At 46.7% G+C, this 24,024-nt stretch overlaps 3 long non-coding RNA genes across 3 annotated transcripts in view; 2 read left to right on the plus strand and 1 right to left on the minus strand.

Annotated features, from left to right (window-relative positions):
* Positions 1-1,468: 1,468 nt before the first annotated feature.
* The window catches only part of LOC123839617 (uncharacterized), a 51,990-nt gene continuing 29,434 nt past the window's right edge, over positions 1,469-24,024 (plus strand). Inside the window, exons 1-3 of the long non-coding RNA XR_010410057.1 lie at positions 1,469-1,766; positions 2,258-2,363; positions 3,088-3,247. This is a non-coding gene — a long non-coding RNA (uncharacterized LOC123839617). The remainder of the gene's footprint in view (positions 1,767-2,257; positions 2,364-3,087; positions 3,248-24,024) is intronic.
* Positions 15,790-17,487, minus strand: LOC123839618 (uncharacterized). Its single transcript, XR_006789675.3, has 4 exons — positions 17,054-17,487; positions 16,746-16,809; positions 16,383-16,550; positions 15,790-15,923 (listed from the first exon to the last, which is right to left on the minus strand). It is a non-coding gene; the product is annotated as an uncharacterized LOC123839618 (long non-coding RNA).
* Positions 15,819-19,535, plus strand: LOC129045643 (uncharacterized). The gene is made up of 3 exons (XR_008505654.2): positions 15,819-15,935; positions 17,481-17,716; positions 18,055-19,535. It is a non-coding gene; the product is annotated as an uncharacterized LOC129045643 (long non-coding RNA).

Genomic DNA, 24,024 nt, shown 5'->3' on the forward strand with positions numbered 1-24,024 from the left:
AGCATAGAGATCTATGTATTTTTATAAATTAAAACAAACAAAAAAACCATAACAGGGCTTGCAGAGGACTCTGTGTTTCTCACTTGGGGAAAAAGGGACAAAATATCAGTGTGGAGGGACTCCAGGCGCCTTCCAGTTAATATCTCCAGCTCTGACTTACTCCCACAGTCCTGAAGCAGGCCAAGAACAGAGATAGAGCTTGAAAGTGTGTCATGGGAATCTGTGACCGTTTCTCTGGCTGCGTGATGAGATTTCTGCTGTCTGTAAATGTCTGAGGTTGGAACCCCACGGCTAGTGTTCTGTTAACCTAAAAAGAAAAAGTCGTTCCTGAAATTCTAAATTTGCAAAACTTATTTCAAAAAGCAAACAAAAAAAGCCCAAACGTAATTTAAGCACCTTAAAACAACAACTACTGAGCTACATAAAGGCAGACACAGGGGTGAAAACTTCTTTCTCTCCCAATGTCAGCCAGACTGTAGAACCTAGTTTCGTGAGAAGGCAAGGGTGGGATATGGATGTGTGACGCTGGCTCTTAGCAACTTCCCCGGAAATGAATTTGTCCAGAAATGGGGTTAATGAAGCCAGAGCAGACCCAAGGTGAGAAATTGGGATGCTTCTATTCCTGCGTCCTGGGGATGTTCCTCCCTGGGCGTCAGCACTTGGTGGTGGTTTTCCTATGGGACTCTACGTTGTTCAGGCTGGCTTTTGGGTCCCTCCCAGGGCTGCTGGCTGGGCCTCTCTTTCCTAGAGCCTCTGGTGCCTGACAGAGTAAGTCAGTGGAATCAAGACAGCTAACCAGGGTGGGCCCCAGGGTGGGAGATGCACTACGATTGTTCTTTATGCTTTACTGGCCCACTGCACAGGGGGCTGAGCAGTTCCTGAAGGACAGGGATGCCGCTTGTGACCGTTGTATCCCCAGCACTTAGCCCAGCCCTAGCGCCAAAGTCAGCCCTCAGGAAAGGTTTTTTTGTTACTATTAAATGAAGTGAAAAGGTCCAAAGGAATGCATGTCTGCATTAACCTCCTTCTAACCAGTGGCACAGATTTGCCTATTTTGGTATGACAGCGTGGTTTTCTTCCTCCACATTGTTTTGGATTCTCAAGTAATGGACACCATGTACCTCTTGTCCCCTGAAAACATTTCTTTGATGAGCTGGGTAGTGAGGGCACAGGGTCTGCGTCCTTGCTCACCACTGAATCTCCCCATACGGTGCCCAGCACCCCATCGATGGTCAATGAACAATTTTTAAATAAGTAAAAATATAAACATTTAAAATTTTTAAAAAAAGAAAGTGATGGCTACTGGTCCCACTTGCACCCACCGGGCTTCTGACATTACCCAATAAATGGGCCTCTTTCAAAACAGGACATGTTAGGAAACTGAATTTCCCTAAAGGGAAAAGATGTTAGGACAGCAGCCCCTTTTTTCCGCCGTTTTCTGGGAAGGTGCGCAGAAACATGGGACAAAACTCCCCAGGGTCCTGCTCCCGCACTGACCGAGGGCCTTTCAGAGGTGACCGGGTGCCACCCTCCCCCGCCCCCCGGCCTCGCTCATCAGACCATAAGCGCCCCAGAAAGGAGAGCGGGCGGGTTCGCAGGCCGGGAAGGCTTGTCGTGTCCGGCCCCCGCCCCGCCGCGCGGCTAGGTAACTGCTCGGGCTCCCGCGCGGCCACCAAGTGTTCCAGGGTGAGGATCTGGCGAAATGTGGCCGAGACAGAGGGCGGCGCGGCCGTGCACCGGCCCCCGCCTCCCGGGGCCTCCATTTGGTGAGTTCACCGTGGGCGGCAGAGCCAGGAGAGAGACACCTGCCGGCGGCACGCGGCGGTGCGGTGCCCGAGAGCCCCTCGGACGCGCACGCCGGGCGCCGGGCCCTGGGCGGCGGGCGGGGAGGGGGCCGCGCCGCGCGGAACCCGGAACCCGGAACCCGGCTCCTCGGCAAGCCCCTTGTTGATTCCGTTGCCAGGGACCCAACACGATCTCTTCTCTGGACCTTCTTCGAAAAGATTTTTGGAAAAACGGACCCATGTTCACGTAAAGGGGAGCCCAACCAAATGTCTCCCTGCCCTGGCCCCTCTGGGCATCGTCAGCCGGCCAGCCTCCCCACACCTGTTCCCGGGGCTGCTGAGCCAATTCAGTCCAAGAACGGGCCTCTGCAGTCAGCGCGTCCTTGAAAGAGAGGGCAAAGTCTCACTAGGCTGCTGCTTCTTTTTTTTTTTTTTAAGTTATTTATTTATTTATTTTTAATGGTAATCTCTAGACCCAACTTGAGGCTTGAACTCACGACCCCGAGATCAAGAGTCACATGCTCTTCCGTCGGAGCCAACCAGACGCTCACTAGGTTTCTTTTAAGTTCACCTACAAAGGTTAGCCAGATTGCTCTCTGGGAAACATTTGTCCTGGCTCTCTCTGAGCTTCAGGCCAGGCCGACCCCCAACCCAGTGCTTGCCCGTGTGTGTGTGTGTGTGTGTGTGTGGTGTGTGTGTGTACCCAATGTCAGGCCGACCCCCAACCCAGTGCTTGCCCGTGTGTGTGTGTGTGTGTGTGTGTGGTGTGTGTGTGTACCCAATGTCAGGCCGACCCCCAACCCAGTGCTTGCCCGTGTGTGTGTGGTGTGTGTGTGTACCCAATGTCAGGCCGACCCCCAACCCAGTGCTTGCCCGTGTGTGTGTGTGTGTGTGTGGTGTGTGTGTGTACCCAATGTCAGGCCGACCCCCAACCCAGTGCTTGCCTGTGTGTGTGTGTGTGTGTGTGTGTAAGCCAGGCCGACCCCCAACCCATGCTTGCCTGTGTGTGTGTGTGTGTAAGCCAGGCCGACCCCCAACCCAGTGCTTGCCTGTGTGTGTGTGTGTGTAAGCCAGGCCGACCCCCAACCCATGCTTGCCTGTGTGTGTGTGTGGTTTCTGTGTGTGTATGGGAGGGCATGCAAGGTAAAAACTGGATGTGCTAGAAGTCACAATGAAAGAAGGGAGCAAAGTGCAGTGAGAATAAGTAATAACAACTCAACTCTGCCGAGGCTATGCACGGGCTGGTGGGAAAGGAAGGACTAACCTGGCAAATTCTAATCATCAACTTTGATTACCCACTAAGGACCAGAAGAAAGAACTCCAAGAAGGCTGAAGAAGTAAAAAAGTCTTCTGGGGGCTGCTGGTCTGGAGCGAATCCCTGCAGAATGAGAGAGATGTGAGTCCTTGGAAGGCAAGGGAATGAACAGGACTTTCCATTTCAGGGTGAAAACCAGTGGCTTAAGGTGAGATGCTGCAGGCTAAGTAGGGTATGTGGATATTCCCACTGCTGGTTCTCCACAGTCCAGGAAGTGCGTGGTACCCCTGGAATTCATCTGTGGAAGCAACTGGTCTCAGAGCAGTTTCAGCCTCCCCTGGGAACCTCTTAGCAATGCAAATTTAGGGCCCCTCCCTAGACCTACTGAATCAGAGTCTCTGGGGGTGGGCCCTAGTGATCAGTCTTTAACGAGCCCTGTGGGTGATTCTGATGTTCTCTAAAGTTTGGGAACCCCTGGATTGGGAAATAGAGAAGAAAGGAGCCAACTGGGTGGCATCCCAGGTGCTGGGGCTGTGAGCTCCCTGTGTATAAATAAGGGGGGATAAATGTGTACCGTTGACAGGTACAGGATGTGGGACAGGGGATTCAGTTTGTGAGGGGGAGAGCACTAAGTAAAGGTCATTTTGGTCCTGTTGAGTTTGGTGTGAAAGCAGGGTACCCACATCCAAACTCCTCGCAGCATCTGCAAGTTAGGGCCCGCCGTGGCGAGGAGAGCAGGGATGGGGTCCCCTATGTGCAGTAGAAATGAAAGAGGGGTTCAGCTCACTGTGATCTGACAGACAGGGGAGGACAGAGAGTCCAAAAGCTTACAGGGAAGAGCTGGTCAGAGAGGAAGGAGAAAAAACAACCACCATCAGTGTGGTGCCACTGAGGCAAAGAAAGGAAAGAGATTCAAGAAGGAACTGGTCGAGGGAGAAGCCGACCAATGCAGTTGGCCTCGGGCAGTGTTTTCTCACCCATTAGAGGGCTGGGAAGCAATATGGCTGTAAAACCAGCATTTAAAATAATAACAGAAAATGTCAGAGTGTATCTCACATATAGCAAGGATACAGTTTCATGAAACTTCTGTGTAAGATGTATTTTGGTGTCAACAATACATCAGTTTAAAAAAGATATATTTTTGGGGGGGGGCTACATCATTTCGTGTGGCATTCTTGCTAAAAACGTCTAACTTCAGTGCAATCTTGAAAAAATATCAGACAAACTCCGGTGGAGGGACATTTGACAATATAACTGATCGATACTCTTTAAAAGTGTCAAGGTCCTGAAAGTCAAGAAAAGACTGATGAACTCTCATAGATTCGGGAAACTAAGGAGAAATGGCGAAATGCCATGTGAGACACCGAATGGGGGTCCTGGGACAGAAAAGGGACATTAGTGGAAAACTGGGGTCTTTGGTTACTAGTAGAGAGCACTAGTGTTAGTTTCCTGGCTTTGACCATTGCACTAGGGGAAGCTGGATGAGGATGGCTTCTTCTATTCCAGCTGCAATAACAAAATGCCGCAGACCGGGTGGCTTATAAACAGAAGTTTATTTCTCACAGTTCTGTTGGTTGGAAGTCCAAGATCATGGTGCTGGCAGATTCTGTGTCTGGTGAGGGCTCCCTTCCTTCGTCATAGATGGTGTCTTCTTGCTGGGTCCTCACAGGGTGGACTGGTCTAGGAAGCTATCTGCAGCCTCCTTTTTTTTTTTTTTTTTTTTTTTTTTTAAGATTTTATTTATTTATTTGAGACAGAGAGAATGAGAGACAGAGAGCATGAGAGGGAGGAGGGTCAGAGGAAGAAGCAGACTCCCTGCCGAGCAGGGAGCCCGATGCAGGACTCGATCCAGGGACTCCAGGATCATGACCTGAGCCGAAGGCAGTCGCTTAACCAACTGAGCCACTCAGGCGCCCATGCAGCCTCCTTTGTAAGAGCACGAATTCCATTCATGAAGGCTCCCTTCTCAGGACCTACTCACCTCCCAAGGCCGCACCCCCTAATACCATCACTTTGCGCATGAGGCTTCCAACATAGGAATTCTGGGGAGACCCAGGCCTCCAGACCATAGCAAAGGATATATGGAAATCCTCTGCAGGATTTCTGCAGCTTTTCTGAAAATCCACAATTAGTTCAGAACACAGTCTAAAAACACAACGTACTTGTGTATATGTGAACTGGGCGGGGGAGGGGCCATGACATAAACTTTGGGGAGGCTTGGTGAAAAAAGTTTGAGAGCGACACTGTCTGGGGTGTGGAGGGCACATGCACCAGGCAGTGAGGGGGGCCTCCTGCAGCTGAGGTCCTGGGAGGCCTCGTGCGCGTCGTCGGGGAGGGTGAGAAGCTGCAGGTCCTGGTCAAAGGCAGGGACTGGGGTTATCACAGTGCATGCAAAAGGGTAGATGCGGGCCTCAGTTCTGTTTGACGAATACTGTGGATTCCAGAAGAAGAGGCATCCTGACCCCAGGAAGTCTGAGGGGTGGGTAGGCAATGTGGACATTGAAGCTGTCGCAGCGATATCCTGTTACCACCTACCACAGCCACGTGCCACAGACAGATCCCCTGCTACCCAGGGGAGGGTAGCATTTGATAGTCTAGGGTTGTGTTATTTCTTGGATTTTTGTTGTTCGGGGTCGGGGGAGGATCTAATTTCATAATCTAAGTTTTGTAATCAAAGTTATGATCGAAGACCTATTTTATAATTGAAGCCTCTCTGAAATCCTAAAATCCCTAGGCAGATAACTGTCCCTCCTTCATGAGGCATCTTTCAAGCAACCTGGAGGAATGAGAAAGGTTCTGGTAATTCAGTAGCTTCTAACTTTCTTCTCAAATGTTTTGAGTTAGAGCCATGGTTGCCCACTCAGGGCGATTTTGCACCCCCGCTCCCCACATTTGGCATTGTCTGGAACTGTTTTCAGTGGTCACTACTGGGTGTGTGTGTGTGTGTGTGTGTGTGGCATTTGGGGGAGGCCCAGGATGGTGCTAAATAACCTATGGTGCACAAAACAGCCCTTCTACCCACAACAGAAAATTATCCAGCCCAGAATGTCAATAATGCCAAAGTTGAGAAACCCTGAATTAGACGAGATGAAAATCTGAGGTCTGTTTATAGTTAGGAACGTTGCCTGGCTGCTTCTCACAAAAGGAGGGTATTAAGCTTCATTTCTTGGCTTCATTTCAAGTGGATAATTATAACCTGCCTACCTAAAATTTAAACTTTAATTTTCTTTTCTTTTTTTTTTTTTTAAAGATTTTATTTATTTATTTGAGAGAGAGAGTGAGAGAGAGAAAGAGCACAAGAGGGGGGAGGGTTAGAGGGAGAAGCAGGCTCCCTGCCGAGCAGGGAGCCCGATGCGGGACTCGATCCAGGGACTCCAGGATCATGACCTGAGCCGAAGGCAGTCGCTTAACCAACTGAGCCACCCAGGCGCCCCTAAACTTTAATTTTCAATGGGTATCTTTCTTTAGTTCGTGCTTAAACAGGCTTGGGGTGGCTGTATTCCCGACCACAGGGCAATATTCTGTGCCTGAATCAGTTACAGGTCAGTAGTGGGCGAAACAATTGGTCTTGAAGTGATTCGAAATCTTCGGGCGATAAGCACTAAAACGAGAAACCTAGGGCATTATCGTCATCATTAATTATTAGTACTATTACAGCACTCATTCAGCCACTCTCGGGATTCCCATGGGATTGCCATTAGTACTAGGGTCAAAAGCAGATTCATGACCTTCAGTCTCACCAGACACCGCCCGGAATTATTACGTTAGCCGGTTAAAAGCCGAGCTCTCCTTCTGCAGGGCCTTGCCGCCTGCTCGCAGCGCTTGGGAGAGGCTCTGCATTGGCAACATTGAGCTTCAGAGCAAAGCTTCAATCTTCTATTTGTACTCGCTGTTCCCATATTTAGACCAGAGCAGCACATACTTGTCTATTGCTTCAAGGCAAGAGCAAATTCTGAAGGCATTAAGTAGAGACTCGCTTGAAGCAAACAAGAGAGCCCAGAACAAGCTAAGGGCAAGACTTTCCCTCTCTCTCTCCTTATGTTCTAAAGCTTTATAATAATAATTCAGGGTAGCAAAACTTAAAATCACAAGCCAGGCTGCCAGCTAATTCACAAACCAAACGATTGCCTTTTTATGAGCTGCACTGATCAGTTTGTGAAATCTGATTTGGCTTTTTTTTTTTTTTAATAGTATTTTAATGTTAAACAAGCCTGGGCAGCTACGTGGTAAACAGGTTGGGTGCTCTTTCTTTCATTTGTAAAGTTTTTTTTGTTGTTGTTTGTTTTTTAAGTTTTGTTTATTTTCCCTAGGATTTCTGTCTTTAAAAGATTTTATCAAGCTCATTGGAGTTACCTGGAGCTCTGGCAAAGTATGACTTTGGGGATGATAAATAGTGATATATGGTGCTTCTCTGCTTGACATGTCTTTATTTAAGTAGGTTTGGAATGGAGACTATCCTGACACGATTCTTCCATAAAAATCCATATTATTTCATAGTACAAGTGCTGCCTTTGATAAGATGCCACTGACTTTAATTTGATTTTTTATGAGCTGCCTGCTCCACAGTCTCTGGCCTAGGTCCTCAAAAACAGGCATTTCGAAGGTGTTGGCTGAGGGGAGAAGCAGAAATTTTATTCATGGGGCAGAGTCTGTCTTTGCAAAGCAGCTACCTGGTGTGTCCCCGACAGAGCCTGAGATCCGGGCTCCTGGTCAGAACAATCAAAACCATAATAAGAGTTCATGTTCCCTGGTTATTTAGTATGTGCCAACCTGAGTCCCAGGTTTCTCTGTGGAATGACTCATTTCAGGCTTGTCACAACTCCTTGACCACGGTGTTACTTGGTGCTTCTATATCACAGCTGAGGATCCTGAGGCTGCAAGAGGTCAGGTACTTTACCCAAGGTCATGGAGCAGAAAGACACGCTAGAATTTGCAACAAGGCATCGAGGGGCCTTGCTCTTGACTTTTCCCAACAAACGTGATCTTAAAAACCTGAATACGATTAGCATGTGATAATTATATGGTTTGTTTTTGAAATGTTCCAGGCTATTTTCACCTTCATTCCCTCTTTTGCTAAGGAGGCATGATGGTACCTGGAATCCTGGAAGGTGTCTTTTCATAAAGATAAGATTTGAAAATGGCTAGACGAGAGGGCACACACACTCCCTTTTCTAATACAACTTGAATGGGAGGCCTACGTGAGCAAATTGGGTGCCCCAAGAGATCACTTCAGTTTATTTTCCTTCTCCCAAAGATGAATTTATGTGGGGGGGGGGGCGGTGTTTGAAATTGCCTTTCAGTAATGCCTTTCTTTTTCTACACTTTTCTTGAACATGATGCAATTGATACCCCTTTGAAGTTTAATTATACCTCTGGCATTGCGTTGCATGAAGCATTTACTCATGGCTGTGTTTTTGGAAGCTAAGTGAATAGCAGGAACGACATATTTATCTTGGATTTGAGACTTGAGAAGCAAATTCCTCCCTTGAACGTGGCTTAAGATAGATCACCTCCCCATCTGGGATTCCAACCTCAGGTACCTAAGGGAGCCAACAGTAAATTTGAAGAGTGAAGAGAGTAGGAAGACATTTTTCCCATTAATGTAGCTGAAAGCTGATGAGGGCAAGTACTGCCATCTAAGGTTTCTGCAGGGTTTTAGTACTAGTCTGACCACCCCACCCCGCCACCTCCCCATTCACTCCCCCACACTTATCCTAAAGATAAGAATGGTTGGCAAATCACCACTTTCAACACTGTCTATTCTGGCTTAAATATGGCTCCTGTGCCTCAAGTTGAATATGGAACAAGTTGATAACATACAGACAATTCTGTGCTTATGAGACATGTGGCAGCCTGTTGGCATTACCGAGGAGGCCCTTCGAAATTAGTCCCCAACCTGCCTGGCTGACTGGGTTGGTAGAGCATTTGACTCTTGATCTCCAGGGTTGTGAGTTCAAGCCCCACGTTGGGCAGAGAGCTCACTTAAAAATAAATAAATAGATCGATCGATAAATAAATAAATAAATAAATAAAAATAGAATTAGTTCTCAACCTTCTTTTCTAGATCTAGCACCTGCCATTCTCTACCCTGCAGTTATACTAGATGGCCTGCACCTTTTTATGCCAGGTGGGGTAAAAGGTGAGTTGAGGTCACATTTCAGAATCCCAAGGATTGGTTTTCTATTTCCTCTAGGCTGCACCTTTGAGACTTAGACACAAGACGAGGATGGGTAATGTGGTTCCAAGATGACCGTCTTGGGCAGCCCAAACCCAAAGAGACAGAGGGAATTCAATATCTTAGTTTCATGCCTCCACACATTACTTTAATTCATGTGGATCCCTCATCCTGCGATGCCTTCCTTCACCTTGTCTCTAGAATTATACTTTTTCCTTCAGTATCTAATGATTTTCCAGTGACCCAATCCTCTGATTGAGATGTCCCCTCCATGCTGCCATAACAGCCCAGGCTTCCCTGCATTGTGACACACACCACGGGGAGGACACTCACATATTGCTTTGTCTCCCTTTCCCACTGAACTATTCATTCATTCTGGCCGATAGTACAAGATCAATATAGTTGTTGAATAAATGAATGAATCTTTCTTTCTGACAGAGCCTATTTGGGAAACAATTCAAGTCAGAAGATTAATTAGTGAATATAGAAGGCCTGGGATGAGCTGAGCCAGAAATGCCCCAAATCCATTCTGCAGCCAGCTACCCTGTCCCCTAGCATCACCACTCTGCCAGCTGGCTCCAGATTCTTCAAGCTTTCCATTTTTCAATGCGGTGAGCACCTCTGTCAGCTCTGGTCCTGTCAAAAGGAGCCCCAAGCAGGTACTTACATCTTTGGTTTTAAACTTGGCCAGAACTTCAGTAAAGAAAAAAAACCCAAGAAGGCTCTCGTCTCCTATGTTGAAGAAGTGATGTTACTTCTCACGTTGGGATCATGAGTTGAGCTGGACCAGCTTTGTGGGGTGTTCCATCTGCAGGTTCTCCCACATCTACCTCTGGGCCCCAACAGTGCTGTCCGCCTGCTTTCCGAAGGGGTATGGGAATGCTCTCGTGCTAGGGGCTGCACGGGACACGAAGCTATGATGAAGAGAATTTTCCCTTGAGAGGCAGCTCTGCATGAAGGTGAAGGAGATGGCCTCCATCAGCCCACTGCCAAATCCAAAGCCTGAGGGGCTTATGGAAGTAGGAGTCTATTAACCTCTGCTAACATATTAGCACTAATCTGTTGTTCAAGGAAGGAAGGCTCCCATAGGAGCCCTTTGACCATTTTGACCATGTAGAAGGCTCCTGAATGATCTATAGGTGCAGGGAAAATAGAAACTTCTGGGCAGCCTGAGAATCTGAGCTTGGACCATGGTTATTCTCTTGGTCTTGTTGGAGACCTCGGCCAGGCTCTCCCTATGTCATTTTGTCCTGCAGTTTTGCATGGAAATCACTCTGTACCTACTGAGACCTAATCAAGTGTAAATGCCTTAAAATGCCATCAAAAGCCTTAGAGGCAGTGGTCAGGTATTATCAGTGACCAACAGTGAATCTGAATGACAAGATCTTTTTTATGGCCAAGTAATATTCCATTGTGTAGATATACCATTCATCTCTCGAAATCTTGTCACTCATGACAACATGGATGGCTAGAGGGCATTATACTAAGTGAAATAAGTCAGACAGAAAAAAAAAATAAGTCAGACAGAGAAAGACTAATAGTTTGTGATTTCACTTATATTTGGAATCTAAGAAACAAAACAAATGATCAAATACACGAAAAACAACAACCAACAACAAACAGAAACAGATTCATAAATGTAGAGAGTAAACTGGCAGTTGCCAGAGGGGAAGGGTGGGTGGGTGTGGAATAGGCCACATAGATGAAGGGGATTAAGAGGTACAAAATTCCAATTACAAAGTAAATAAGTCATGGGTATGGAAGGTACAGCATAGGGAATATAGTCAATAATATTGTAATAACTTTGTATGGAGATAGGTGGTAACTATACTTATCATGGTGAGCATTTCACAATGTATATAATTGTCGAATCATATTTGTACATCTGAAACTAGTATCATATGTCAATTATATTTCAATTACAAAATTTTAGAAATAGTGAATCAGAGCTCCCTTGAGTCTCCCATGCTCAGCACAAGGGCAGCCCTTCCCATCCACTCATGTCCCTGAGCTTCTGGGAGGACTGGGCCATCTCTTTTATTTGTTTATTCCCCATGGCACTCACCTCAATCAATATTTTACAGTAAGGTGCTCGAAGTGTTTTCGTGAATTGAATTGAAGGCAACAACAAGGATCTGTATTTGGTTGAACTCCATTTGTAGATCCCAAAAGGTATGGCAACTTGGGCAGATTTCATAGTTTAGCTGGAGTGGTCTGTCAATGGGGAGCCCATGAGACTGGCTACACGCAGCCTGGAATTTTCCAGATGGCCTTGGATTGAAATAATCTATCTTGCTGTACAAATCTTATACCGGAAGTTCTTAATTTGGGACTTGAAAAATGTGATTGCTGTGTCTGTTGGACATCCAGAATAACAATAATAACAATAATAATGCCACCCAATAAAGTGAACATTTGTTAAGTGCCAAGCATGGAGCCAAGTAAGCACTCTTCCATGTAGCATGATTACCAAGGGACCAGGTCTGTGAGAGCTTAGGCAGTATCTTGATTTATGGCCTTGTCATCCATACCTTTGTCCTAAAGAGTTTTCAGCATGCTTGAGGTTCTTCGTCACGGGCTCAGGATGGGTCTGACCTGATGGAGGCGGATGCAGGGGCCAAGTCTGCTGAGAGCTGCAACAGAAGTTCCCTATATGGACCTGTTTTTGTGTTTATGGATCATCCGTGGCGACTGTCAGCAGTTTTAATGTAGACAACAATTTGAGGCCATCCTAACCACCAGCTTTACTTCTTCCAAGGAGGCCTGGGGCCTTTTCCCAGTGATGATTATCCTTCTTTTCTAGAAATTCAATGGACCTTGTTTCAAACTTAGAATTATGAAGTACAAGCTTTATATAAGAATAGAATATTCTTCTTTGTTTTTGTTTTTCTTTTAAGAATAGAATATTCTTTGTAGTTTCCAGGAACATGCACTATTCTACTGTATGTTAAATCATAAAGCTAGGGCAGAGAACATTTAAAACTTGGTGTTTATAATCTCTCCTCGCATGTTCTCCTCCCACTCTTCTTCCCTCATATCCCTCAAAGCCCAACTATTTTGCTAACACTCCATCAGGTATGTCCTATGACCTGCAAAATCTATTAATAGGTGAGAAAAAAATTAACTAGTGCAGGCAAAAAAGTTGATCCCAAATCTTGAACATTTTCTATCGGAGGCAATGAAAATGGATTGGGCAACAAAGTTGAATCCTTTATCTTTCTTCTCCCATGCCACTAATTCTCTTTCTAGCAAATCAGATCAGTGGGCTGAAGGGACTGGGGGAGGATGAGGATGGTCTGATGGAGGCGGAGCCCTCACCTCTCCAAGCTATGGGCATCACAGAACCAAGGGTAAAGGACAGGAGAGATGGCAGGACGATCAACATAATTTCATCTCCTTGGACATCAGAAGGGATAGGATCGGTGGGTAATTCCTAGAGGTCCTGCTGATCCACAGGGCACAATACACAGGGCAAAGATTTTTGAGATTACCTGAAGCTCTAAAAATGTGCAGGTGATACTGGACCCTTTAAATTTTCTTATTTTGGTAAAATATACACCCCATCAAATTTAACATCAGAACATTTGAAAGCATACACTTCCGTTGCATTAACTCCATTTCTGTGTTGTGAATCACCACCATCCATCTCCAGAATTTTTTCCTCTTCCCAAACTGAAACTCTGTCCCCCTTGAATACTAACTCACCATTCTCCCCTCTGCCCAGCCCCTGACAACCACCATTCTATTTTCTGCCTCTATGAATTTGGTGCCTCTAGGTACCTCATGTAACTGGAATTATACAGTATTTGTCATTTTGGGATGGGCTTATTTCACTTAGTATCATGTCCTCAAGGTTCACCCGTGTTGTAGTATGAGTCAGAACTTCCTTCCTTTTTAAAGCCGAATAATATTCCAGTGTATGTGTATAGCACATTTTGTTTATCCGTTCATCCATGGACACTTGGGTTGTTTCCACCTTTTGGCAATTATGAATAATGCCACTATGAACATGGGTGTACAGCTATCTGTTTGAGTCCCTGCTTTCAATTCTTGTGGCTATAGACCCAGAAGTGGACTTGCTGGATCACATGGCAATTCTGTGTTTAATTTTTTGAGGAACCGCCATATTGTTCTCTGTAGAGCCTGCACCATTCTGATGATCACGGTAGTGCAGATCCTCATAGGAGGCGAACCTGGAGAAGACGTGAACTTTATCTTTGATCCCCGTGTCCCGTATCTTTGACTTTTTAGTGCTGGGGAGTGTTAGCATGCCTCTGCTTAGGTTCCCCACCTGCAGAAGGAAGATGGCAATTACTCTTCCTCTCAGGAAAACGAGGGACTATGGGAAGTATTACTGAGATTGGCTAAGAGAAGAAATTTGGTTCAAAATACCTTGAGTTCTAGGGCCAGAGCCTGTGCCCATGCCCTTCCTTTCTCCAGCCCTCCTTCCACTTGCACAGGTCAGGGGTGGTGGCGGTTGGGCTGGAGAGGGTCTTATATCCTGCTTATCACACGTGGATTATCAAGGACCTTCTGTGAGGCCCTGGTATAAAGGACCATCCTCAGCGACCAGACCATTGTGCCTGCATTTCTGACTCTTGTTTCAACTTGCCGTGTTCCCTTTCCCTTGGTGTGGGATGGAGTTCCATAGAGAGACTGTCCACTGAAGGACTGGTTCATCGAAATCCAATCAAGATTTCAGGAAGAACGTGATGGCTCCATTCTTTCCCTCTGTCTCTCCCTTCTCGTCCCCTGGTCAGGTCTTATTCAGGATGTCAAAAGCTTGGCCATTTCTAGAACACATTTTCACTCTCTGATCCACATCAGGGCTTGTCGAAAGAGGGAAGGCCCCATACTGGGCTGTCATCGAGGAACAGAATTGGTGTCCTGTCCTTGGGAAGGCTGCCCAAGGCTGGATCTCACCCCTCTGGCACTGTGGACAGGCTGGCCTTTCGGGGAGCTCCTGCCCGAGCTGCTGTGGTGTCCTCGGAAGGAGGCGGGGTGCTGTGGAGAAACAGGGAAGCAGAAGGTACTGATGCTCCAGCCGGAACTCTGGCAGTGACTCGGTCACAGCTCAAGGAGGGGTCACTCCCGAGCAGCTCTGCTGTATTTTTGGCCATGATGCTGGCAGCGGGGAACCGTCTACACAAAGCCTCTTGTCCGTGTAGGATCAGAAACGGGGAGCAAGGACTCCTCGAGGCTCACTGGAAGGTGTCTCAGAAACAAGGTCACACCTGTATCTGCCCGCAAAGATTTTCCTCTGTTTCCAAAGCATCAGCTGGTAAAATTAATTAATCTTCAGTGGCCCTGTCCTCTGAATGATGGCTGGAAGGCAGAAGGGAGTTCCACGGGCTGTGCCCCCCAGCCCCGCCTCCTGGCCAGGCCAGGCCTCCCGGGCTCGGCCCCTCGGAGATGACTCTCCCTCACTGGAGTGAGGCCCCGCGGCAGCCCGGGATCCAGCTGCCTTGTTCACGGCTGCTTCCTCGGCACCTGGAACAGTGCCAGGCCCAGGAGGCACTCAGTATTCGTAGAATGAATGAATCCACAGCTGAAATCTGGCCTGGGCTGGAGAATGGGCCGGCCTCCTGTTCTAGAGACAGACACTGCTGGAGAAGGAGCTGCCACGGAGAAGCGCTTTGCAGTTCCATTCAGAGAAGGCCGTGGACTGGAGATAACCAGTGTTATTATTCCCTCCGGTCCTTCTGTACCTGAGTCATCACTACCCTTAGACACAGGAGGAAGCAAAATATTGCAGGCCTTCTATGGCCTTCGGGGGAGGGGGGTGGGGGGAGTGGGGGAGAGTATTACAATGTGCTAGGTAAGGCTGTCACTTTCTGGGTATGGGAAGGGGGGTCCCCTTTGAGGCAAATTTGCGTATATTTGCATAGCTGTGCCCACCTACACCCTAACCTGCAAAGGGACACCCAGCTCTTCCCACCTATAAACAGACTAATCCCCCTGCTTTCTCCTTTGCAGGATGTGCTGAATCAAAATTTAACTGCCAATGTTCTAGAAATCTTGGGGGGGGGGGGACACAAAATGAACATGCCATTTACATTTTAAATTTTAAAAATGTCACTTTTAGTTTACATTTTTTTATAAGTAGGAGTATATTTTGAAGACTTTCCAGGAGATCAGACGAGAGACAGGGAAATAGTCAAAGGTCAAATCGATCCTGAATCTTCAGTTGCAAAGAGGATTGGATCTCCTGTTTTTTTCCTGTATTTGTGTGCGTGCAGTAGGGCTCCTAACCTGATCCTAATAAGAAGGCTCGGAGAAATTGGGTCTCTTCATTTTTCAAGATCATCACACATTTTCCGAGGGGAAAATGGACTCTCACTTTGGAAAACATAAAACCATGTTTGCTTTATGTCCCTTAGAAAACAGCTCCTCGCGTCGGGCGGAGGCAGGCAGGCAGGCAGACAGGCGGGCTGGGCGCTGGAAGCCGGAGCCCAGGGCTGCAGCGTGTTGTGTAACCCGCCTGAGAATCACGTTGCACTGACGAGATCCGCAGGCTTTTAGTGCAATAATAAGCTTGATCTTTTTTATTCAAATACAAGGAACAACCACAGCCAGCTCCAAGTCACGTGGCCCGGTCACATGGTGCCGAGACCCAGAGACCGGCTGGCAGTCATTAACCAATGCTTACTCCCAGGGAGAAAATGCAGGTTTTAAAGCCCCGAGCTCTGTTTTTGTAAAAGCAGCAGCCCTAGAAGAGAAGGTATACATGGTGGGTGGGGTGTCTGGAGCGTGCTGAGGGCTTTCCAAGGAAAGGGAAAGAGGCACCAAGCCCTCCCCGGTGTTGTGCGGCTCCCCCCGGACAAACTTGCCCGGGGTCAGCCCCTGTCCCCAACCCGGAGGAGCCGCGGGGCTGAGCATCCCGGGCGGCGCGCGGAGGGAGGGGCGGGCAGACTGGGCGCGGGGCCCGGGCATTTGCGTAATGGAGGACACGGTTCTGAAATGAGCAGAAGGCTCCATTTGCTCCCCTTTGTGAACCTCGTGCCTTCTAGGGGTCGGCGGAGTTCGGGTAGGGGGTGTGGGGTGGGCAAGGGCAGGGGGAGCTTGTGGGCGCGTCTGGCGTTTTCATTAAAATGAAAACCAGCCTCCAGAATGTGGTTCCTTTAAGTCTTCCTGTGGTAAGAACAGAAACTGCAAGGGCTCTGCCTACCTGAATGTTTCCTTGTTCAGTCGTTTGAATTTAGAAAGAAGTTCTTTCACTTTCTCCAACTTGTATTGCGTTCCTTTGTGCTTTCAAAAACTAATTAGCCGGCGGAGTTTGTTTGATTTGGGTGTAGAAGCGACCACAGTGAGCGTGAAGAGAGTTTAGAATCTCTTGCTGGAGGGTAGGGATAGATAAAGTACAGATAAAAGACTGGCAGAAACTGGCTTTTTTTTTATTATTATTATTTTTTAAGCTAGGTGTGTTTTATTTCACATGATTAAAAAAAGTACTTTCCCCAAAACACCATGCAATATGGACTCAGCCTGGCGAGAAAATCCACCAATATAGTGTGGAGACTTATATACTTACTTCATTTCAATCTTTTCAGAAAGAACAGATATGTAAGGAATTTCCAGTTTTCCAGGTTCACTGTCTGAAATATAATTTCAGGAAATTTAGTTTGTTAGGGAGTTCAGTTGTCTCTGTTCTCACCTTTTCCCCCACTCTACCCTCTTGAAAAAGATAAAAGTATGTGACTTTAAGGGATGGGCCCAGGTTTTGTAGGGCCTGAAGCTTAACAATCCAAGAGGCCCTTTTGAAGAGGATATAAAATTACATGTACAAAATTAGGTATTAAAGTATCCCCAAATTCAGAAAAATATGTATTATTCGCTTACCACATCTCTGATATCCTTTTTGTCCTCTCTTTTGGGGGGCATGTTTCTTAGTCGGCCTCAAATTTCATCTTGACCAGTTATCAATTTTAAATGTGCCTATAGTTGTACAAGCTTGATGGTTGGAAACATTTTTCCAGGCCAGCTTCTGATGAGTCTGTTCTGGCTCTGTCTGTCCCACATCTTGATTTTCCTCCGCCGGCCCACACTACCTCCCGTGCCAGACACTGCAGGACACCCTCATCCTGCGATATGACCTCTGGATCCGAGCCTTTGCATCTCCACGCCGGGTGGGTCAGCCCAGTGGGCCATAGGAATATTGCTGGAAACCTTCCCTACTTGAGAACAGCCGGCAGTAACTAAACTGTCCATATGGTTTATAAATTTATAAAAATCTCTTAACCTCAAGTAAAGGTATCTCTGATTCCAGTTCCTTTTAGCCAGATCCCAAAAATGCCCATGGCTGCTCCAAAGTCATCCAAAAGGATGGGAAATGTGGCCCAAAGGAAGTCAGAGTACAAAGAGGCAGCGGTCTTAAGCAATCAAAGCAATCAAGGTCAGAGTATCTTACCACCGCCAAGTTTACAAAAGCAAATGGCCATGAATGTGTTGCTGGGGCTCCTGCGTGGGTGAGAGGCTTGGAGATTCCTTTTCATCAGCTTCGAGGTAAATCTGTTTCTGGTGACCCTGGGTGCATCATACGTACATCTCAGGGAGTCATTTTCTGGGTCCCAGAAGCAAAGATCCTCTTGTGTGAGGCAAGCTTGCTTATCTGGACATCTCGTGGGCATGATTTGTCAAAGTAAATTCCATTAATAAAAAGCTTCTGTTGGGCTCTGACTCAGCCCCTCGCCCGTTGCCTTCACCCAACCAGCCTCTCAGGGAAAACCGATCGCCCTCTCCACACGTGCGAGGGAAGGGAGGAGGGGAGGAGCTGGGCCAGGGCATTTATTCCGTGTATGTTTATTCCGTGTATGTTTGTTTCGCGTGTTTTCCGTGCCCAGCCCTACCGAGTGCTTTTGTCACACGCATCACACCCTGTACTTCCCGGGACGACCCTGTGGAGTGGCTGCGACGAGTCCTGCTCTGCAGATGAGACATGGAGGCACAGGGAGAGGGCTTTCTGCCTGCAGTCACTTGGCGACAGCATTTCCAAGCGGCACCCCGGAACCCGGGCTGGCTGACTCCCCAGGCTGGTTCTTTCGTGACGGAACTCCGACCTTAAACTTTTCATGAAGTGAATGCAGCACACGTCTTGTTTTAGTTTCTCTGGTGGAGCTGACTTTATTTGCAGCAGTATCCGGTTATAGCTCCCCTTCCTTTGCGTCCGTTCTTGCCGAGCATGATCTCACTGCCTGCTAAAATAATTAGGGAGTGGAGCCAACGGGATTCCTTGACCAGCTTTAAAGTTCCTCTCTTCCCCTCTGATGCTGATGTTCTAGGGATTTGCTCCTGAAATGTGCCACCCGCCCTTACGCTGCCCATCCAAAAGAGTCACCTTGTTGAATCACTTGCCTAGCTTGTCAGGACAGTATTTTGAATTTGGAGTGGCTTGCCAACGTGCTGTTTATGGGGGAAAGGAGGCTGTCAGTTCAGACAATCCGCAAGTGCGCTAATTAGCTGGATGGAAAAGCAGGCGGTAGCATCTCCCCTGCAGATGAGAGAACCCATCTGATCCAGTTTCCTGACTGCGGTAGCAGTGATTTTTTTCCTCCCAGGCCAGGCTGGGGACCGGGGCTCCAAAGCATTACGGACTCCTTTAGCTCGGGGTCTCTCCCCTTCTACACCACTGACCTCTGGAGCTGGATTGGAGCTGGGTGGGCTGGGGGTGGGGGGGTGGGGGGAGCTGGCTCCTGCCTTGTAGGATGTTTAGTAGCGTCCTTGGCTGCTATGGAACGCTAACGACCCCTCCCCCCCCAGCTGTGGTAATCAGTAATATCTTCACACATTGCCAGATGTCCCTGGGGTGGGGGCAACATTGCCCCTGGTTGAGAGCCACTTCTTGAGCCCTGTCAACAGACGGCCACCAACAGCTTCCAGTTGTGTTGATTCTTAAGGTGTGGGGGCAGGGGACAGAGTGGCTTTTGGCTCTCATGGGGCGGTGACTCACAGTGGGAATGTTCTAAGATAGACACAGGGCTCACGGCGCCAGCCCTCCTGCATGAGACTATTGTGAGGGAAAAGGTAAAACCTTTGAGGATAGAAGCGCGCTCATTTCTCCAGTCAATTAGCCTAACTGACGTTGAGGTGGTTACCTGGGTAGTTAAGAGTTCTGTGGTCAGAGGGCGCCTGGGTGGCTCAGTTGGTTAAGCGACTGCCTTCGGCTCAGGTCATGATCTTGGAGTCCCGGGATCGAGTCCCGCATTGGGCTCCCTGCTCAGCAGGGAGTCTGCTTCTCCCTCTGACCCTCCCCCCTCTCATGTGCTCTCTTTCTCATTCTCTCTCTCTCAAATAAATAAATAAAATCTTAAAAAAAAAAAAAAAAGAGTTCTGTGAATGCAGAATCTGTTTCTGGTGACCCTGGTTTGAATCCCAGCTTTGCTCTTAATTAGCAGTGGGATTTTGGATAAGTGACTTTACCTACCCGTGTTTCGGTTTCCTTATTTGCAATATGGGAATGAGAATATCCGTATCGTAGAGTCGTTTAAAGAATTCCGTGAGATAATGCATGTGCTTGATGCATAGTAAGTACTTAACCCATGTAACCCACTTTTAAATTTCTGGACCAATCTTTGATGATGATGATGATTGTTTTGTTTTAATGTAGATAAGTATGTCTCTGCCCAGATTCTCCAGATAATTGTGTCAACCTCCTGCTTGGTGATTCTGGAAACAGTGTACCAAGTAGCAACTTTAGAGTCTCCTTCTTGCTCTTTTTTTTTTTTAATTTAATTAATTAATTAATTTATTTTTAAGATTTTATTTATTTATTTGAGAGAGAGAGAATGAGACAGAGAGAACACATGAGAGGGGATAGGGTCAGAGGACGAAGCAGACTCCCTGCCAAGCAGGGAGCCCAATGCGGGACTCGATCCAGGGACTCCAGGATCATGACCTGAGCTGAAGGCAGTCGCTTAACCAACTGAGCCACCCAGGCGCCCTTATTTTTTTATTTTAAGTAGGCTCCACACCCAACATGGGGCTTGAACTCACAACCCCAAGAACATCCTTCTTGCTCTTTATGGGAAGTACAGATGCTCTCTCCTTGAGATCGTCCATGGTTATCAACAAAGCTCTGCTGTCCTGAGAAAGTTCTGCTCACCACCCTATCAGGATAAGCCTCTTGGTCTACAATGTGCTTGCTCAGCTCATGCTGAGCTTGAGGTGTTTTGCAAACATTTTTAACCCCATCTTGTCCATGCAAGGATTTACTAATATATACTAATATATATATAATAACGTATACTATATATAAAATATAATAATATATACTAATACATACTATAATTGCTAATATATATACATATATATTCAATTCCAAACGAGATAATTAAAAAAAAAGGAAATCAGTGAAAAATCATGAATGTTGCCCTTGTGTATGGACTGAGTCAACGTTAGAGAAGGTTCGAAAGGACAAAGGGTAATTGTATAATATATAAAAGCTGCCTTGCTTCTTTGGTCAATAATCAGCAAGAGATAGGACAAGCAATAGACAGAAACGAAAGGGTTCAGAGTGTCACAGCTCGGAGGCTCACATCAACAAAGAGTCTACCAGCCTCTGTCAGGAGCGTGCCAGGAGTTTGAAGACACAGAGGCTGGAGTGATGGTGTGCGTGCTGGAGGCCATGGATGTTTCCTCTGTACAAGGCCCCCTTTGAGTGGGCCTGACTTCAAAGTACAGCGGGCTGGTGGAGATGAAGTTAAAGAGAGTCTTACAATATTTGCAGATACTCTCTCTCTCAATGTGTTTTCAGTGCAGAAAAAAGACCCAAATTTATTGGGGGAAACACGCCCGAGAGAACATGTATCAGTGAGGAGGAGGAGCATGGGCTTGAGTTTAAAACACTCCTGGTTTGATGGACATCAATCTGAGGGCTGCCGGTGGAAACCCCTCCTAGGTAACTGGGATGACAAAGTGCGGTCAGAACAGCCTTTCAGGACCTGACCTGCTTCTACATGGAGGAGCTTCTGAACATGAAGAATCTTGCAACTGCCTGGCAGCCTGTCGTTATTGCCCCGCACATGTGATGTGTAAGCACAGATCTGTAAACGTGGGGATCGGTCTTACAATTCCGAGGGCACGAACAGATGGTATAGTTACAACCAAGACTAGATCCTTCTGCAGTCTTTCGGACACAAGGAAAGAGTGACTTCCTTGGAGGTTGGAGCTCTGCAGAGCGGGAGCCGAAAGCAGCCTAGACATGCACAGGAGTGGGGCTCCTGGGTGGCGCAGTGAGTTGAGCGTCTGACTTGTGATTTCGGCTCAGGAAGGGATCTCAGTGTCCTGGGAATCAAGCCCCGTAGCCCCGTGTTGGGCTCCTGGCTCAGCGGGGAGTCTGCTTGTCTCCCTCTGCCTCTGCCCCGCCCCCTGCTCACGTGAGCTTTTTCTCTTTCTCTCTCTAAAATAAATAAATAAATCTTTAAAAAATTTTTATTTATTTTTAAAATATTTTATTTATTCGAGAGAGAGAGAGAGCACAAGCAGGGCGAGGGGCAGAGGGAGAAGCAGATTGCCCAGGGAGCAGGGAGCCCCATTTGGGGCTCGACCCCAGGGCCCTGGGATCATGACCTGAGCCAAAGGCAGACGCTTAACGACTGAGCCACCCAGGTGCGCCTTAAAAACTTTTTTAAAAAGAGGCACACAGGAAAGCCGGTTCCATCCCAGGGGCTATTTGCTTCCCTTTCCTCTAACTTTTTCTAGTCCTGCAAAGCCCAAGGCCTTGGAATTCCAGCCAAACCTACTGACCAATGTAGAAAAATGAGCAAGGAGAATTGGCCAGGCAGCTGGCCCAGGCACCAACTCAGAATTCACCATTAGGATTGAGCGCTGGTGGAACTTACATCCGTAAGTCCACGTGATTACTGAATAAACCTTAGAAGTTAGCTATGATAGGTCAGCTGAGGATGTAAAATGACATTTTAACATAGTATGTATTTTTTTTAAGTTTTTTATTTTTATTTATTTTGGGGGGTGGGCAGAGGGAGAGGGCAAGAAAGAATCTTAAGCAGGCTCCATGCCCAGCACAGAGTCCCACGCAAGGCTCCATCTGGGGCTGGATCTCAGGACCCTGACATCATGACCTGAGCTGAAATCAAGAGTCAGGCACTTAACTACTGAGCCACCCAGGCACCCCCAAAGTTATTTTTTTTTAATTTATTTATAAGTACTCTCTATACCCCACATGGGCTTGAGACTCACAACCCTGAGATCAAGGGTCACATGTTCTTCTGACTGAGCAGCCAGGCGCCCCATAGTATGTACTTAAAAAAAAAAACCACTTTTATTTTGCAGTAATTTTAGACTTACAGAAAAGTAAAAATAGTACAGAGGATTTTCATATACCCCTCACCCAACTTTCCCTAATGTTTACATCTTATATAATTATAGTACAGTGATCAAAACCAAGAAATTAATACTATTAAATAAACTATGGGTTTATAAGGAGTTTGCCATTTTTTTCACTAATGCCCCCTTCCCAGGATCCCACATTGCATTTAATTATTTCTCCTTAGTTTCCTCCAATCTGTGACAATTCCTCAGTCCTTCCTTGTTGTTCATGATTTTGTCACTATTGGAAAAAAAAAATACCAGTCAGTCAGTTATTTTGTAGAATATCCCCCCACTTGGGTTTGCCTGTTGATTTCTCATGAATTTTTAGCAAGGACACCATAGAAGTGATATACACTTCTCAGGGCATCAGACCAAGGGATTCATGATGTGGATACTTTCCTAGAAGTGGTGATGTTTACCTTGATTGCTAGACTAAGGGGCTGGGTTTCTCTGCTGTAAAGTTACTGTTTTTCCTTTTTTAGTTAATAAATATCTTGAGGGAGATACTGTTAGATTGTATAAGTGTCCTGTTTCTTCTCAAATTTCTGCCCATTAATTGTGGCATCTGCTGGAGAATCTTGCCTACAACAATGATTTCTGTGGCGTTGTAATGGCGAGTCTGTATTTTCCTCATTTCTTCTACAATTGTTAATTGGAATTCTTCCGTAAGGAAGAGCTGCCCCTTTCTCCCTCATTCATTCATTCATTCATTCATTCATTCATTCATTCATTCATTCATGTGTTTATATTAGTATGAACTCATGGGTATTTATTTTATTCTATGGGCTATAATCTAATTACATTATCATTTATATTGTACCTCAGATTGTTCCAGCTTTGGCCATTGGAAGCGCTTGCAGGTTGGGTCCTGTGTTCCTTGAATCCTGTGCCTTCATCTTTTTTGGGCACTTTCTTACCTTCTGAAATCACAAGATACTTCATGTCTCTGCTCTCTCAGCTGGCTCAGCCACTTCTCAAGGAGCCCCGGTGCCCTTTAAAGGATCATAGTATTTAAAGACCAACATCTGGGCACTAGGTGGGCTCATTGTTTTTGGGGTGTCATGGCTTCTAGGCCTTCTCAGCAGGCCGAGCTAGGAAATATATGTATGTATAATAAGGCAAGTATATACACATATATTTTTATTTCTTTATCTATTGAACTGTATACATATTTAAAAGAACATGAGCGTTTGTACCGATAGCCCCGATTCCAACCCAGCACCACAGGGTTTACTCCAGCCTTTCTGCTTTCCCTATCTGTAGCTTCTTCCTCTGCCGGTGGGAAGCCTGGTTCTCATGACCGACACCGTATTTACTGTTCTGTCCAACCCTAGTGTAGGCATAAAGTAATTTGAGAATTGCTAACCCACAGTCTTCTGAGTAACGAATGCAGTATTTGCGTAGAATTCTTTTTGTCTTAAGCCTTACAGTCTCCTGTTAAAATAACTGTTTTCCCAAAGTTCCAAAGTTCTTTTCTTCACCCC

The sequence above is a fragment of the Mirounga angustirostris genome, unplaced genomic scaffold (genome assembly GCF_029215605.1).
Source record: "Mirounga angustirostris isolate CCGP_5_RB_7025 unplaced genomic scaffold, mMirAng1.0.hap1 SCAF_3, whole genome shotgun sequence".
Classification (NCBI taxonomy): domain Eukaryota; kingdom Metazoa; phylum Chordata; class Mammalia; order Carnivora; family Phocidae; genus Mirounga; species Mirounga angustirostris.